The sequence below is a fragment of the Canis lupus genome, chromosome 16 (assembly GCF_003254725.2).
Source record: "Canis lupus dingo isolate Sandy chromosome 16, ASM325472v2, whole genome shotgun sequence".
In the NCBI taxonomy this organism is placed as follows: domain Eukaryota; kingdom Metazoa; phylum Chordata; class Mammalia; order Carnivora; family Canidae; genus Canis; species Canis lupus.
Window position 1 is genome coordinate 54,918,069 of NC_064258.1, and position 19,305 is coordinate 54,937,373.

The 19,305-nt window shown below is 41.0% G+C and overlaps 1 long non-coding RNA gene across 1 annotated transcript; it reads right to left on the reverse strand.

The window, feature by feature from the left end:
- Positions 1-4,024: 4,024 nt before the first annotated feature.
- On the reverse strand, positions 4,025-18,881 carry LOC112651126 (uncharacterized). The gene is made up of 4 exons (XR_003130620.3): positions 18,588-18,881; positions 11,581-11,692; positions 10,863-11,030; positions 4,025-5,686 (listed from the first exon to the last, which is right to left on the reverse strand). It is a non-coding gene; the product is annotated as an uncharacterized LOC112651126 (long non-coding RNA).
- Positions 18,882-19,305: the final 424 nt, after the last annotated feature.

A 19,305-nucleotide genomic window follows, 5' to 3' on the forward strand; every position in this document is an offset into this window, starting at 1 on the left:
TGCTGCCAGTGCTCTGCTCACCAGCAAGGGGTCCAGAACGTTTCCAGGGGCACGTGGACACACCTGACCTCCTTCCTCACCATCCCTTGAGTGAGTTACTAAAAAGTGAACAGATTCAGAGAGGAAATAGCTGAAGGTGGGAGATTTAATGTAAATAGATTTGGAGGAAAAAGAAAGGTAAATCCTTCATACTCTTCTGGGATAAGCAGAAATAAATTCTCTTGCACCAAGTATTTGGTGCCCAGGAGCCATCCTAGCGTTATCATATTAATAGTGATGCTGAACGTAGACACACTCAAGCCTTCACATTTTCTCTTGCACCTGTTGCTTAACAAATTTTTTTCAACAAGACTCTACAGGAGTTAAAGGGTAGATTACCAACAGCGTGCCCATGGAGATGAGTATATGGTCTCATCTTATTCCACAGCCTGCAGCAAGCCACCTAATCTAAAATTTTTAATTACTTTATCTAAAAAAGTCAGCTAGTGAGATCTGATCTTTCTATATGTCAAATGCACCAATGAGAATTTTTTGCAAGAGGATTCAATGTCCTCTGCCTAATTGTGCTGAGCTTCAGGTATTAATAAATTAGGGAGTGCCAAGACCATAATATGTTGTCATTCAGTTAGATGATTCATTTTAAACTCCTTGGAACAGGGACTCTTTTGAAGATGTCTTTGTACCCCACCCCACCCCAGAAACTAGTGCAGTGCCTCACAGAGTCCAGCTAATCCATAGGAATGAATAGATTTTACAATCTCTGTAGCTACAGTTTCTCAGAGAAAAGGGGAGACCTTATTTCAAAATTGGAATTGAAACAATGATGTCATCCAATGGACTGAAGGAAAATCCAACCAAACAGTAGCCACGACAGGAAACCATTGCTAAGTAGTCTTAGAGCCTTTGTGAGTATTACAATTCCCAACTTCAATCTGTGAGCTTCTTTTTCCCAAAACTAACATATACATCGATTTTGTATAATTATCCATTGTCAACTGTAGACAGAGGGCTCTAGAAGGTGTCACTTGGTTGAATCCTTTATAATTCTGAGGGAGACAGAAACACCCTCTCTCCCTGGCTCTCCTCTCTCCAAAGTTAGGTGCCAGGAGAAAGGGATCCGCAGAAAAAGGCAACTATGAGTCCTTAGTTCTTATTTGATACCTAATATCTGCAGTCCAAGGAAATGTAATGACAAGCATTCTCCGACATGCCTTCTTCAAAACTTATGGTCTGGCTTAAGAGACGTGATGAGTTGCTCTTCAAATTATTTCCTTGTGACAAATTAATTAACCCATACATTAATTCATTCACAAATATTCACTGATTTTACACTGCGCACATCATGGGCAAGAGACTCTACTAGACCTCAGAGAAATAGTAGTTCCACAAAAGTATTGAGAAATCCAAACATACCAACACAAAGTATAAAAAGAGCTAAATCCACAATAGAGCAAAAACAGGAAAGAAATGATCAGTGTCTTTTTCCCATGACACAACTCATGAAATACTATCGAAAAGAGGCACTTGTGGAGAGTTTAAGGAGGTAAGGATATATTTTAGTTAGTTCCTTCTCAAGTCATGGCAATGTGCATTATCTGTATATTTACACCTACGTGTGTGTATATTTATGAATATATCATATATATAAAGATATTTGTATTAATATCTCTGTTTAACATGTCATAAAACTTGTGTTTGGAAAAATAGTTACATCGAATGAATTGCTCATCTCTTCTCAGGTGTGATGTGATTATTTTAAGTGACATACAGTTTCTTTCCCACTCTCTCTATGGCTGGAGAAAATGGCTGAACCGAAAAGTCTGTCGCAGAGAGAAATAAAAGGGGGCAAGAGTCTTTTTCAGAGAATTATCAGATGCTGACATCTAGTGGCTCTCAGAACCCATCGCTGTGGAGCACTTTCCACAACACAACACACTTTTTGCATTTGCACGGTGGGTGCTCCCAGGTCAAACGCACTCAGATGCGCACACTGGGATGTTTCCGTGGCCTACTCTGGTCCTTTCTGTGTTAAGCTTCTGCTGATATCCAGACAGAATGAGGAACTGGAGAGAAATGGGCACTTGGGGATCAGTTTTACCTCCCACTCTGCATAAATCAGAAGAAAGCCTCCCCCACATTTTTCTTTATTATCTTATTGATTGTGTAGGAGAACATCTTTATAAATAGCCTCCTCCCCACTTAGCCCCCAAGTTAGACCTTTTGTAATCAGAAGTAAGCCTCTAGTGAATGAAATTCTTTTAACATTCTTTAATGCTTCCCCAAATTTCTCATCTCTGCCTTGCTTTAACCACAATAGTTGATATTATACATGCAAAAGTATGGCTCTGTAATAGCTCTCATTACCTTTTTGCTTTGCGTATTTGGCATTTTCTAGACATTGCAGAGTTTGTCTTTTTAAGGATGTGTTATGTATTTAGCTGTTCTGTCTGCAATTTATTTTGATTTTTCTTTTTTTCCTCCCCTCCTCCCTTCTCTCCTCTGCACCTTATCATTTTGGTTCAACACTCACTGCTACTACATTTCGCCAAGACTTATCTAATTTGTTTTCCATTGATCGACATACATAGTAAAAACCTTATTCTGGAAAGCAGATTACATTGAACGCTTTCTCCCCGCCCCCGCCCCCCCCCCCCCCACCAGGTCTTGGCTTCTCTCCTTGATCCCTCTCCAAAAGCCATCAATGTAATGAGTTTGCAAAAAGCTTCCTAAGCATGAACTTCCTCCTTTGTGGAATTATTCATTTTTTTTTTCCCCAAGAGACTGCACAGACAACAGTTGGGTGACAAGAAAATGCAAAGTAATCAGCTTGGTGTTCTTATGTGTGACTTCTGTCAAGCTGAGCTGTCAGAGACCCAGAGATATGAGGGGGAAAGAAAAGAAAAAGAGTAGAAAGATAGATGGCAGTTCCCATGGATGGGGAGGAGGCTGCCTCCTGGCTTAACCTGTAGTGACCTGCAAGGATTGCTTTGGAAGCTCACCTGGTTGTGTGAGATGGGCTCGCAGGTGCAGCAGAAAGCAAGCAAGACAGGAGAAGCCTAGAACCGCTCCAAGTCCCACATTCCTCTGCTGCCATTACCCTTGGCCTGTCTGGGTCCCGGTGGCCACACCTGCTTCTCTCCTTACCCCCACCTCCTACTGACCCCACCCACACACAGGGGCACACCCTCCAAGCTCATCTGGGGAGGGAGGGGGTCAAAAAAGAAGATTTTGATTCCTGAGCAGATGCTCAGAGGTGGGACAACTTGGTAGCTTGAGTGAACTAGGATTCTATCTGTTACAATCACCTCAAACAACATTTTCCTGAAACCGATCAAAGCCTTCTAGGAGACTGTTTAGACTCAATTGTACCTAGTGATTCCATAGGCTGGGGTGCCTTTGTATCTTTTTCAACATACCTTTACTATCTTTAAACTATTTTTCAAAGAGAATTGCTTGTATTACGTCTTTTATTTTGTCCGTAAAACTGTTTTTGCTTTTAGAGAATGTAGAACACAGTAGAAATCAGGAGATGGTTCTCTCTGAATGTTCATTCTGCAGAATTCTACCCCAAAGCTTGGAACCTAGCTTTGCTCGGGAGGAGGCCCTTGTCCCCTCTCAACAACTAATACAGGTCCCTCTGGAAAACCAGAAAAGTCAAGTGCCATCCCAGTCAGCCATGTTTCTGTCTCTTTCTCAGTAGAGGATTTCCATGAAGGGGTGCCTCGTACGCAATGGCTTCTCCAGGGCCACCTTGTGCCACATCATAATGTATGTGAAAGGTGTGCATTGTCAACCTACGTGGTGGCCTGGGTTGTTTCTCTCTTACATGTTGCTTGTCCTCCTCTACCACTGCCTCTTCTCTTAGAATCCAGGGATCTGGTGCAACTGGAGCCCAACCCCAGAACGCTCACCTCTCCTGGGCTCACAAGGGGCCTTGTGAGAGCTCTCCCAACCCTTCCAGAAAAGTGCCTAGAAAACAGTGTGACACCAGCATTCATGCACATTCCTCAATTTAGTTTGGATTACAACTCAAATTTCTGGGAGTGAGATTATTTCCATTTTTACAGGTATTATTTTAATTTCGCACATTATGTTCCTTTTTCTAGACATTGAAATAGAGAAATATAACAAACTGTCTGCACACATGCCCTCAGGGGCACCTGGCTGACTCAGTCCGTACAGCATGAGACTCTTCATCCCTGGATCATGAGTTCAAGTTGCACATGGGCCTAGAGCATCCTTTAAACAACACACACACACACACACACACACACACACACACACACAAACATGCCCTCATCATCCAGGTTTGTCAAAGCATCATGTGTCATATTTATTATAAAAAAATACGCACCAATTGAGGCAATGTCTTTCTTTTGTCTTAATCAGAAAAATCCCTCTCCCCTTTCTCTCCTAAGAATTAACTGCTTCCATAAACAGAACTGCATCATTCCTATATCTATTAATATTCTAAGAAATATTTAATACATGTTTGTGTATTTTTAACACAGAACATAAGTTGTATAGATTGTTTTTTTATTTCAACATCATTTTAAAGTTATAGCCATGTTAACATGCAGCTTTAACTAATTTACCATAAATGTTTTTAATCGGGTTGTTGTAGAGCTTTTGTTCATCCTATTAACTGGTACATAATGTACCAGCGTTAGAATATTACATACAATATTATTATAGTATTTTTGACATAATACCTATATAAGTATATTGTAATACACGTATCCATCCTTTTATCAATAAAGGTTTAGGTTTCTAAAAAAAAAAAAGGGTTTAGGTTTCTAATTTTTTCTCTTATGAACGTTACAGTGAGTGCTAGTAAACATTTCTCCTTGTGCACATGTGCGATGGCTAGTTTCAGATGCATAGCCAAGAGCAGTCTCCTGCAATTAGGTGGTGAGGATATTCCAATTTACTAGCTATTTTATGTATTGAAAGCCCCAACAGTAGAGTGTAAAAATTATCTTTTCTCCACATTCTTGGGTTATCAGAGCTTTTCACTCTTGCCAATCAGACAGAGATAAGATGGTACCGAATTATAGATTAAATTGATATTTCTCTGATAACTGTGGGGATCAGTTTTTGTATGTTTATTGGCCCTTAGGGATTCTTCCTCCATGAACTCCCAGAAGTAACAATAAATGTAAGCTCAAAGGGACCTGGATGTAGAAGGGGGTCTGAGCAGAACCCCACTGTGTTCTCTTAAGCCAGACATTGAAGAGATCTGCTAAAATACACAAGCCCACTCTTGTCACCTTGTTTCTAATTTTGGAAAATACATTTTTCATAAAAGTGTTACTTATGTTAATATACAACTGGTTCATCACTATTTTAAATAAACTAATAAATATTTTAAGCAAATTTTCAACTTTAGTTTCTAAAATAGTAGTTATCAATATATTTAACCTATGGAAACAAAAGCTCAATAAGTCTGAAGAGTGCGCTGAGCTTGTGAGACCAAATGCTTGAGAATTGCTGCCGTCTGCTGCCGTGGTGAAGAGTGTTTCACTTTCCTAAATGTGCGTCCATGTGGATGGAGGAAAGCCAGAGTAGAGACCAGGGCGCTGGACCAGATCTAACAGCTTGGGGAGGCAGGAGTTACAGGGAGGAACCTTCTGGAACAGCAGGTCATGACTTCTCTCGAGAGCTGCAGATGTGCTGGCCTCATTTCCTGAGTTCAAAACAGGACAGTAAACTTGTTGTCCCTCCTATGAGGTCGAGGGGAAAAATACCCTGAAAACCAGCGATTTCTCAGTGACAGTCAACTCCAGGGTATACAACTATGGCCTGTGAGTCCAGTAATGCGCATATTCCATTAGGGGTAACGTATAAACACTAGACAATGAAAATTTCAATTGTGCATCTGCCTCTGAAGGAGGTAAAATACAGCAAGATTATATTTCTAAATGCATTACTTTGCAGCAACATTCTTCCCCATGGCCTTAATAGTGGGGGACTGAATTTTGGTAATGGGTTGCACTTTATTATTATTTTTAAAGATTTTATTTATCTGAGAGAGAGAGAGAGAGAGATAGCATGAGTGGGCTGAGGGGCAGAGGGAGAAGCAGACTCCCCACTGAGCAGGGAGCCCGACACGGGATTCAATCCCAGGACCCTGAGATCAAGACCTGAGCCCAAGGCAGACGCTTCACTGACTGAGCCCCCCAGGTGCCCCTGGGTTACACTTTTAAATGACATTTGTTCACTCACAGAAATATCTTCTAATCTATCCCATGTTGTAAGATACCACACTATGAAAGAGGGATCACTTATTTTAGGTATAAATCAAGACTGGTGGGGGTTGTTTGCTTCCTTCTTTTTTTTTTTTTTTTTAAGATTTTATTTATTCATGAGAGACACAGAGAGAGAGGCAGAGACACAGACAGAGGGAGAAGCAAAGCAGGCTCCTCACAGGGAGCCCGATGTGGGACTCCATCCCAGCAGGGATCACGCCTAAGCCAAAGGCAGACACTCAACCACTGAGCCACCCAGGCATCCCTGTTTGCTTCCTTCTAAAGTGCTTCAGAGTGAGGAAGACAACGTGGGACAGTCACACTATCCAATTGCAATCCAAGTGCCAACAGGAGAGACAGAGAAGATGGAGCAAAAAGAATACTGGAAGAAAGCAGCATGAATTTTCTCTAAACTATTCCACCAATTACGAAAGTTTCCCAAGATTTCCCCCAAATTCCCAAAACACAAAGGTTGAAGGACTTCAGCACACTTGTGGGAGGAGAAAAAAAAACAAGGAAAACACTTCCAGGCATATCACAGTCAAACTGCTGAAAACCAAAGAGGAGAAAACTTTAAAACCAACTGGGGTTGGGAGTCAGGGACGTAAGAAAGCCAAGGGAGCAGCAAGGAGACTTTCAGTTGCCTTTGCACAAAGCAATGGAAACTGGGAAAAGGTAGTTCACTCATCTTGAAAAATTGCTCAACTTAGACTTCTTTATTTGGTAAAATATCTTTCGAAAATAAGGGCAACATCCAAAACTAATTATGTGCTACATGTTGGCTAATTGAATTTAAATTAAAAAAAAAAATAAGGGCAAAATGAAGATTATCTCCCCAGATCAACAGAAGCTAAGAATTTATTAGAATCTATTAGAACTGCACTGTATTAAATACTCATGTGAACCATTTAAGTAGAAGTGAAATGACTCTACATAGAAGTAGGAAACTGCAGGCACAAGCAAAGAATATTGGAAAGGAAACGTAAGTGGGAAAATATGAAAAAATAGTGACCGCTTCAAGAAATAGTCATTACTGTGCTTAAAAACTCTGCTTCTGGTTTCACAAGATGTAGAATTCAATATATAACAGTTACAGTGGAAAAGGCAGAAGGATAAATATAGCTAAGTGTGGTAAGACTTTATATTTTATGGAAGGTGATAAAATTCTAATTTTAGGTAGACTCTAATAAGTCCTGGATGCACAATCACTAAAATAAAAACATATATGTTATAATAAAAAAGACCATATTAAATGGAACAGCAAAGAAAATGCTTGAGTCATGCAAAAGAAGGCAAAAAAAGGGAATTAAAAAAATAAAAAAGAATAGATGAGACAAATAGAGGACAAATAAGAAGATGGTAGAGTTAATCTAATTATATAAGAAATTAAGTTGAACACACACAGGGTATCCACTAAATAAAAGGATCGATTTTTCAGGCTGGATTTAAAAAAAAAAAAAAAACAGAATAGCAAGATCCAATTATTTAGAAGACACACTTTAAACATAAGGACACAGATAAATAGAAATTGGTGATCAAGCATGATACACCACAGAGACCTAAACGCAAGAAAGCTGGTGTGACCATTTAAATATCAGAGTCGATTGTAAGCAATAGTTTTACTAAGGAGAAACAAGGACATTTTATAGTAGTAAAAAGATCCATTCAACAGGAAGACCTCTCAATCTTCAATGTACCTAATAACATAGCTTCAGTTCTCAGATTTAAAATCTCCCACTTTTGACACTCAGAGAATTCCCTTTTCTTCTAACTAGGACACGTATTAAGCTTTAGGCGTTTTTTGTTTTCTGTTTTTACATTATTTCTATGTGCGCACATGGAAGGGAGGGGTATTACCTCAATTAGCAATGCTTTTCTAGTTTTACACATAGCTAGTGTCTCAAAAGGTGTTACAAGATGCTTTGCAAGTGCATGTATTCTAGAGCAGAGTCGAGAATCAAGTGTCAACAGTAGGGTGAATAATTTTACAGTGCAGTTATGCAAAAAAAATATTTGCAGTTTTATGAATATTGCTAATTAATTAATTAATTATAGCTAATTAATTAATATTGCTAATTAATTAATTTGCAGTTTTATGAATATTGCTAATTAATCATACATACATAGCCTCCTATCCTGGACAGGTAGAGACTGACAGGGCATCTTTTAGTAAAGCTACCATTGAGAATGATTCAGGCAAAAGGAAACAGGAAATGGGTTCTTAATGGTAGGTGGTTAGAGCCAGGCCTGAGTCAGAGCTACCAGAGAAGCAGAGAGGGCACAGCTCTGATGGGGGTGCTGGGTCATGCACTCTGCAGAGGCTCTTTGAATACACCTACTGAACTAATTAAACTACCATTAATTAACAGTTACCATTTGGCTGTGAGGATGTTTTGTCACCAGGCGGAGTTTCATGACCCATTAGTCAGAGAAACTAGGTATCACCAAATATACTAAATGGTTCAATCCAAACTGGTGATCACTGCAAAGTTATGGCTCGGCCCTGGTATCTGGGTGAGGATTTTGGAGTGCCCTCACGATACTGCCAATGTTCAAATATTCATCACCACCATCGGACTAATAATAACTCACAAAATATAATATGTTGATCATCATAAAAGACAGCTTTTGTAAATCTTAATGAGTCTGGTTTCAAAAATAAAGAACTACCGAAGCATAGAAATTCATATTTTTTCTTCAAACCAAAGCAAGAAAACCTGTTATACTTTTCTATATCCTCTGCCACTACGTAAAATAGGTTTCACATCAGAAAGTAATCAAGTTACCTCTCAAGTGATAAATGTAGGCTGCATCCTTACAAAACATTAATCGAATTACTATTATCAGAACGTCTCTGGCTTTGGCCTGTATTGAAAAGCAAGATAAAAACTCCTAAAAATAGTTTCTCTGCTGTCAGTGATAGATCGGCTATCACTATCGGCTATTGGGGTAGTCAAATGAGATACCAGTAAATACTGCTCAGAAAGTTTGCCTGATTTAGTTGATAGAATCCAGAGTGTTATTCAGTCTTAATTATTTAATTATTTTAAATGCATGGCCAACTTAGTTAGAACTAAGAGCTAACATCCTCTCCTGGGAACATCTCTAAGAATGACAGTTTTTCCTATTTATATGTGTAATTTCTGTGAGATCGAATAAGTTCTACTTGGTGTTAAGCTAGAAATATGCACTTAAGTACTTAAAAGTGGTCGGGCAGGTGGGTGGCTCAGTCCCTGGAGGGTGTGACTCTTGATCTCAGGTCTTGATTTCAGGGTTGTGAATTCAAACCCTGTGTTGGGTTTGGAGCCTACTTAAAAAACAAACAAACACTTATATAATAAAAAGTGTGCCCCTCAAACACATCAGATAAGCAAATGTGTTCTTTGGCAAATAGTATACTTCCTTGTAAAAAATCTGTCCAGTATGAATATCACAATTCTCCTAAAGAATACATAAGACCACATGCCTCATCACTAAGTGATGGGGTCCTCTTTGCAGCAGTGACTCCCCTCGGGGACCTGGGGTAGGTATTGTTGGAGCCATGGGTGACACGGGAGCAGAGGGCAGGACATCACACCAGGTGGCCAGGGCTCCGGCGGTCAGCGCCCACGGCCCTGCATGTCCCAGGGGTGCAGGTGCACCGTGAGCCCCGCAGGTGCAGGGTGGTGGGGTGCGGCTCTCAGGGAAGGCTCCATCCTCGAGGACCCTCCGCAGCTCCAGGACCACTGGGTGGCACCTCCTTGGCAGAGTCCAGGGTACATATTATGTACTAGTGAGGAGCACATGTCATATATGTATTACTGCCAATATTTCTGGTGTATGATATATTTGGGCACAATATATGGAATTTATATATATATATGCACTAATATACACACCTCATATAAACATTGTATATGCTAATTTATAAGTATCCAAAATATAGTGATATATAATGCTGTAACTAGGTAATGTGCACACATATAAAATCATATAAATATATAATTGTGTCTATACGTTGTACAGAATCATCATTAAATTGTATATAAATGTATGATTTATAAAGTTAATGTATGATATATACATTATAGTGTATAATGTGTATATATAATACACATTAATATCTTTTATATTTAATATCAATCTAATTAACATCCATCACCATACATATAGATGTATTTATATATGCTGTCTTTATGTTATCACATACTTATGTACATATATACATACATTGTACATATACATAAAATGTATAACATATTTATAATTTTTATAAATTTTTTATTTTAATTTACTTAATATATTATTGTACACAAATATATAATACAATATAAATGAGATATATTTCTATCAAATTTTATATTATATAAATTGCATATAACTAGATATTTTATATAATTTATAAATTTTATAATTGTACATTTATGCCATTTTATACATACAGTGTATTCCTTTGAATATGATTCTATATTATACAGACATAAGTGCTCATACTCTTCATATATGACATCATTCTATGAAGGTATTTCAGAGAAGTAACCTAACCCCTGAGGTTTAAAGCGGAAAGAGGGAGCACTGTCATCAAGCAGATCTCTGATTGAGACCGGAAATCTCACGGGGTTTTTAGCTACTCACCTCTTGCCACCAGAAGCCCACGTGCACAGTGGGAAGGACCTGGCACAGCCGGCAGCCGACCGATGATGCATCTCTGCTGAGCCCTTTCCAAGCAATCCACACGCACAACCCCATGGCTTGGGCTTCCCTGCTCCCAGCACCAAGGATCTCTGGATTCTGCTCCTGTCTCTGGAAAGCAGTGAACTTGCAAGAAACTGCAGGATCCGGGGCCCAGAATCGGGGTGAAAATACCCCCAACATTCTCTCAGTCCACAGACCTTATTTCACGTCCATCCCCAAAGGCTTAGTCTGGTGCTGGGTCTGAAAGTTAAGGCCCTCTGTACTTGTCTCTCAAAATGAGATACCTTTACTCGCTTGTTGCATTTTACTTGCTCTTGGGCATTAAACTCATGCCCAAGACTCATGGGGTCAACTCTGAACACCCTCTATGGGTGTTCACTTCCGGGCATGGGACACCCCACTGCTCGGGCTGCACCTGGATGCTCTGCTTCCCATCCAGTTGCTGCTCCTTGAGGAAATGCACAATTCAGCGGAAGTAAAACATGATTATTGATATGGACCAAGGCTACACAAGCAAGCAACAATTTTTTTTAGAGGGTTTGAATTTACTCTCTATGCAAAGGCCAGATTTAAATGTCTTGTAAGATTATCCGCAGAGTTGGTTCTTCCCTTTGGTAGGACTAGCTGAGAGCTGGGTGCATCTTGACAAAGGCTTTACCTCATGTGGAAGTTGGCCGTTGACATCAGAGGCCAAGGTCTAGGTCTCTACTCCCACAGCTGCCCGGGCCATGCTCCACTCATCCCCCGGCCCTGCCCACAGCTCCTGATCTCTGTGGAGGAAGCAACAGCAGAAGGGAATGGACATGGGTCCAAATGCACGCATTTAGTGCACATGCTGAGACTTGCAAGTGTTTTCAAGTCAAGATACCGAGTTTGCCCTCAGCTTCAGCTGGTGCCTCCATGGGCTCTAACTTTGGAGAAAGCTGGAGGCTCTCTTCCTCAGAAGGCTATAGAGAAGAGATTCAGGAAAGGTGAGGGGGTTGGCAGGAAGAGAGGGTAACTGAGCTGGTCACATTTCAAAGGAAAATTTTCAGGAGCTGAAGTTTAATTAAAGTCACGATTAAGGCTCTGTGCTTCCTGAAGCTTCTGTGATGTTTGCCACACTCTCTTCCTTCCTCTCTGCTTCCGTCTGTCCCGCTCAGCTAGGCTTCTGAGGATGGTGTAGGCAATGATGTCAGGAGCTTAGTCTCTTGGAAGGGGCTCCAAGGGACCAGGCCTTCAGACTCCTTTTAGCCTGGTGTGGACAGGGCTACCAGGAAAGCTTCGTTGGCCAGAGCCTCGAGCCTGGGTGCTCCTGTGACGCAACACATGGGGAGGGCTTCAGGACCAGTTTATTCTATCTGCTGTCCCTGGAATTCCCGCCCCGAACTACTGTGAACTTTGGCCAACTCCTTTCCTCATGGTCAACCATAAAATATCAGTGCCAAGCCATGATGAAAGAGGACAGTGCCCTCTGACACGTCTCAAGCAGGGGGTTCAGCACTGCCAACAGTAGTGGGGAAGGGTGGTGAGGGCTGACGTCTCCCAAAGGAAACTACAGGACAGCGTGCAAATTGCATTTGAGGATGGCACCAGGAGAGGCAGGCAGGAGGGGCGCCCCTCTTTGAATGGTTCACCAGGAATGGGGATGGTGCGCCCTGCTCCAGCTCTGGCTCCCCTGGGGCCCCCTGTTGTGCCAGCCTCCATCTGGGTGAAGGCTGCCTGGTCTTCCAACCAGAGGACTGGTTGGAAGGGAGGCAGGGAGGGAGCGAGGGAAGGAAGCAGGAAAAACAGGACTCTTTTCCCTGAACATAATTCTGATCCGGTATTTTCCTCCCAAGCCTTAACCAGCCCTCTATTCTGATGTAGCCTGATTAGTTAAATGCTTCCTCAGTGCTGTTGGGTTTTTCACATTCTCTCTCTCAAAATTTCACATTATACCAAACAATTGGCACATATCTGTGTGTGTGTGTGTGTATGCGCATGCGGGCCTTCGTGTCTATTTTTATCATCTCCTTGGAACAATGACTTTATTATGAATTTCAAAATCTCTTATAGTGTCCTGCCCATGTGAAATTGAGAAAAGCACTTAACTACCCGAAGACATATTTTTCCTCATTTCTCAAGAGCATTAATGTCTAATTCATAGGGTTGTTTTAAGGATTAAACGAGACAGTATAAGACACATTGCCTAGTGCCTGATATGCAGTGAGAGATAAAATTTAGCTCCAAGTATTAGAGGTTTTTTTTTTTTAAGATTTTATTTATTCATGAGAGATACAGAGAGAGAAAGAGAGAGAGAGAGGCAGAGACACAGGCAGAGGGAGAAGCAGATTCCATGCAGGAAGCCTGACATGGGACTCAATCCCGGGTCTCCAGGATCAGGCCCTGGGCTGAAGCAGCACTAAACCACTGAGCCACCAGGGCTGCCCAGTATTAGAGTTTTTATGCTGCAAATTATTAGTGTTCTTTTGGCAAAACTGAAGCAAATAATACCTCTACCAGTGGTGTGGGAGAGTGTCAACATTTTGATATTTTCATTCTAAGGAATATAATCAGAGTGCTTCTTATTGCATGTGTCCTTTTGTCGTTGAAGGAAAGCATGAAGGGAGGCCCTTACCATGCTTCCGTGCGGGTTTCACTGGTCAGTCTCACTGGCTGCACTCATTGGCAACATCCATGCCTAAACCACCTCTGGGACAGGGAATGGGGCCACGTGATTATCTGCTGGATGCGCTCCTCTTTGTCTCTTCCCCATGCAAATGAGGTCTGGTTCTGGGATCTGTGTGTATGTTGGGGTGGGGGGGTGGTATATGACTACCTGGGGAAAGTTAGAGGGCACTTCAGTGGTCGAATCTGTAAATAGGGAGGCTGTTTTGCAGCTGTTTGGGGAGCCCAGGAGAGAAAAATAGGGTAGTGCCAGCAGATTAGTCAGTAAAGACTCCTGAGAGGGTGTGAGCATGGGGTCAACACGTGTGGTGACCTACTGCTCTTGGGACAGGCAGCAAGGGAAGGAAGAAGGAGACGCCAGATTTCTGGTTGGGCGTGTGTGATGGTCGAGGTGGTGTTCAGCAATATGAAAGGCAAAGCATCCTGGGGAGAATGACACTAGCTTTGTTTAGGCCATATAAGGTTTGAGTGGTCTTTTGGGTGTTCAAATGAGATAGTCACCCCTTATCCTTGGGGTATAGTTCTCAAGACCCCCCAGTGGAGGCCCGAAACCCTGTATATATTGTGTTCCATCCTACACATGTGTGCCTATGATAAATGTTAATTTATAAATTAAGTACAGCAAGAGATGAACAACTAATAATAAAACAGAACAATTATGACACTATATTGTAAGAAAAGCTGTGTGAATATGGTCTCTGTCTCTCAAAACATTGTCCTGCACGCCCCTCTTCCTGCTGTGCTGATGCGAGACAGTCAAAAGTCTAAGCAATGGGCTGCCTGGACGTGAGGGACACTAGTGTTGGGGCGCAGAGTTAGGCTACCATTGGCCCTGGACGCTTCTGCAAAAGGAGGATCACCTGCTTCCAGACTACGGTTCACCTCGGGGGGGCGGGGGGTGGTTAGAGCTCAGTTCACCTCGGGGGTCAGAGCTCGGGCAGGCAGGGGGACTGCTGCATTCAGTATGTGATTGTGCGCAGGAGCCCAGGGCACAGGTGAGTCGGCCTTCTAAGAGTACACACCGAGTGGGCGCTGTCTACAAAAAGTAGGTGAAAGCACCCAAGTGAGTGTTGAGTAAAATGTTGCCTGGGAAGGAGTAGATATGGCGATATAAATTGTGGAAATACAGATAAAATGGGGACCGTTTTTTTAAGAAGTCTGGACATTTTTACAGATCTGATTTAGTCAGTGAAAAATTGTGTATCCATCTCAAAATGTCCATAATTCTGCCTTTCTATAAAACGTAATGTTTTACTTTTTTTGCTTGTTCTGTTTTCCTACATAGAGCCCTGTCATGGTCCTTGCACAAAGAGTGTCCTACTTCTTTGTTTTATGCTTTCCCGAAGCTACTTTTTTTTACTCAGGTTTTCCTTTATTTTAACTAAACAATGCTATACTTTGGGGCCTTCTTGTTGTTTCTGGAACATGCCAGCCTTATTGTGTCTTAGAGATTTCAAACTGGCTTCTGATTAAGTACTTGGCTATTTGCATGGTTAATTCTCTTCTCGCCTTTAAGTCCTTGCTCAAATGACATCTTCCCAATCAGGCTCCCTCCTGGCTATGTTTTAAAAACTGTGACCCTGGGGCACCTGGGGGGCAAGGTGGGTTAACTGTCTGCCTCCTGATTTCAGCTCAAGTCATGATCTCAGTGTTGAGGGATCAAGCCCCGCGTGGGGCTCCTCACTCAGTGTGGAGTCTGCCTGAGATTTTCTCTCTCCCTCTGCCCCTTTCATTGCTCTCTCTCTCTCTCTCTCAGAATTAAGAAATAAAATCTTAAAACAAAACAAATAAAAAGCACTGCAACCCTGCCCATGATTTCCAAATAACTCTTACCCAGCTGTGGTATTTTCTTTTTCCCAAAATGTTGCATCACCTTATATCAAATGGGCATGTTTACTTTTGTCATTCATATTAATTACTTAGTCTATTTTTGACTATTCAGAAACTTCATGAACAGACCCAGAAAACCTATATGAAACAGCAAAGGTTTTCGACCTTATGAGAGACACTGATTTTTTTTGTTTCAGCTAGTACATTGGCCCCTGGAAGGCATTCTGTCTTGTTTAAGTATTTAACTTTGGCATTTAAAATTGCTTACATGTGATAAAAAAATAAATAAGCACTAATTTGCATTTTGTAATGAAGTGACTTCCTGCTGTATTCACTGCATGCCAGGATATGTGGTAGATAGTTATTCAGGCCGTTCGTGTACTGTTGCAGGACACGTTCTGAGCAGCTTTGAGGAAGCCAGAGGAAGCAGCTTCACAGATGTTTATATGCTGCTACCAGACCAGCTTAAATTTTCCCTAAAAATGTAATGCTTGCCAGAACCTAATGAGTGCGTTTGCCAAATTGCAATAGCTTTTCATAGCTAGCTATGCACAAAATTGAGATTGGCTTGTCAGCATAGATCTTTCTGTCTACACTAAAACCAGGGCAGTATGTCCTTTCATTCTTTCATCAGAAACAATTAACCTCTAATTATACTGGATACTTGAAACTCATCCCCCCCGGAGCTCTCGGTCTAGGTGAATATTTAAATATTTAAAATATTTAATATTTATATTTTCCACAAGAATAACATAGTTCCTTCCAATGGGTTCTTATAACACATTAAATACTTAAATATTTTTTTTAATTTTTATTTATTTATGATAGTCACAGAGAGAGAAAGAGAGAGAGGCAGAGACATAGGCAGAGGGAGAAGCAGGCTCCATGCACCGGAAGCCCGATGTGGGATTCGATCCTGGGTCTCCAGGATCGCGCCCTGAGCCAAAGGCAGGCGCCAAACCACTGCGCCACCCAGGGATCCCTTAAATATTTTTTAAAAACACAGATACTAAAGTTACCTTGAGCGATAATTGAAGGGACTCGGCCTTCCCACCCCACTGCAGAGTGGAAGAAAATGAAGATGTCATAGGGAATCCACAGTCGGCCTGTGCTGGGAAGAATGGGAACACAGTATGCTAGAAAGTCGGTAGACCTGGGTTTGGGTTCAGGTTCTTATCTGGAGTTTCTAAGATGTTTTTGCCGTGTGTTATGTGGTGGACTCTTTATGAAGAACCCAAGCAGGAATTCGTGACTGGTATTAGTACCAACAATATTATCTCTATGCGATCATAGTTTGTACCCTCATCTCTCCACCTGTTAGGATTCTCTTCTTGCTCTGCAATCTGCATTGTTTCTATTTCTATTTTGAATTTTATCAAAATAAGTGACTACTTAAGGTGACTACCTTAAAATAAGTGACTACTTTATGTCCTTAGGCAAGATCTTTATCTTCTTAGGGTCTTGGTTTCTTTGCCTATGAAATAACTTTGAGAAGGGCCCATGTCTTCAAGAAGTTTATTTTTTACAATAATACCAGAACTGCCACCATTCACCATTTGCTCAAAAGGAAAAGATAGTAAAGATTATAATTATACTGTGTAATAGTACTTTTTACATGGGCAATATGGTGAAATGTTATGCTTGTGTTGAGTGAAAATTCTGTCTAGATTTGTATATATTCTTTCCTGAATCTCTAAACTGGCAACAAAACTGGTTATCATTTAAGACTTTTCTGAACAGAAATGGGCATTATCCATGGTTGGGAACATGATTTTTTTTAAAAAATAGCATCATTACAAATGACAAGGCCATCTGAAGAATCTATGTAAAAAAATATTTTGTTATTAAAAAATACAGTTCTTGGAGTGAGCCCTAAGTATATTAATGGAAAATTGTAACTTTAACATAAATTTATAATTATGCCCTCAAATCTGGTTTCAAATTAACATCCTACCTTCCTCACTTTACCTCACTGACTGAGGAATAAATTATTTGAGCCAACAGCCACAACTAGCAGAATAGAGGCTTGGCAATGTGTAATACATGGGCATACTCTACAAGATACCCTCTGACTTCCAGAGACAGATGCTCTATTTTTGCCCATTCATCGGCAATGTAAGAACCCATTGAAAGGAACTGTGTGATTCTTTTGGAAAATATTAAACCACTAAATGTACAGTTATGCATGAGTCCTGATTTTCACAAATGTAAGCTAACAGCTGGATGAGAGTGCTGTGGGAGAAGGCCCACCAATTTGTTCACATTTAATGGCATTACTACACAATCTACTGAACAGTCAGCAAAGCAGAATCACAGCTGCTGTGGAAATGAGATTATTTAAAACAAGCTGAGGGAATACATTTAGGCCCAGGGTCAGAGCCTGAAGATCACTCCCTAATGAGTGCTTGGATAGTCACCATGGCATTTTGGCAGAGGAGAAATGAAAATTGGGTGAAATCCAAGGAAAATGCACATGAGGCTCCAGATGATTACAGGACTGTCACATTTAGCAAAAAATGCACTGACCTTTATTTGCAATTCATGACATTAATACCATGTCCAGAGATGGGCACCAGACAACCCTATTATCATAGAGAAAGACAGGCAGTGCATAATAAATTAGACCCAACATCTAGGGGGAGAGTGATTAAGAAGTGGGTTTTTGCATGGTTGGCAGAGAGCAGTTCTGTTGAGCAGAGGTATTTCCTGGAATTTCCCCCATATGTGGATTAGAAATAGGTTGCCAGATTTACCAAATAAAAATACAGGACACTCAGTTAAATTTGAATTTCAGATATGATGAATAATTTTTCATGAGGCATGTGCCAAATATTGTGCACTCTTATACTAAAGCATATTCATTGTGTATCTGAAATTTATATTTAACTGCACACCCTGTATTTTATCTGCCAACCCTAATCAGAAATGAATATTCACTGAAAGGCCAGGGCAAACTGGATTGGATCTCCCCATCTCTAGGGTTCACCCCAGTGTACCAAAGCTTCTCAGTTACTATTTGTGCTGGCTTTTGATTGCTGCCATAGCAGATTGCCAGAAATGTAGAGGCGTAACAGCAACATGGATTTATTATCTAAAAAATACAACATGAGATCTACTGGGCTACAATCGGGGCATCAATAGGGCTGTATTTCTTCTGGAGACTCTGGGGAATACCCATTTCCTTACCTTTTCCACTTTCTCGAGGTCTCCCACATTCCTTGGCTTGTGGCTTCCTTTCTCTGCCTTCTAAGCTGGCGATGACAGGTCAAGTCCTTCTCCCACTGGATCATGCTGACCTCCCATAATCACATTTCCCATGACTCTCTTCTGCCTCCTGCTTCCACTTAAATGGACTATTCTCATTACATTGGGCCCACGTGGATAACCCAAGATACCCTCTCTATGTTAAGGTCAGCTGATTCAGCAACCTTAATCCCATCTGCAACTTCAATTCCCCTTTTCTATGTAAGCTAACATATACACGGGTTCTGGGGATTAGAGCATGGATGTTTCTGGGGGGAGGGCATTGTTCTGCCTACCACAATATCTAAAAGTTGTTTGTCTTGAATTAGGCAATACTTTTGAAGCTGCTTTATTGCCAAGTGAGTCTTTTAATTAGCTAGTTTCGTTTTCTAATAGGAGGCAAACAAAGCAGATTGTGTTTGACCGACATATCAAACATTCTACCCTAGTGTAATGAGAACGAGGCAGTGTAGTGCTAGTGCAAGATGTCAGTGGGTTACAGCTCCAATATACCATACCAAGCAGTTTTATTCATCCTTTTAACATCATTTTTTTAACAGTGTACTGTGAATTCCTTGCGCTGCCTAATTTTGTGAGGACTAGTATATGAAATATAAGCAACAACTCTACAAATACGAACCTTCAAGAAGACAAAGGTAAA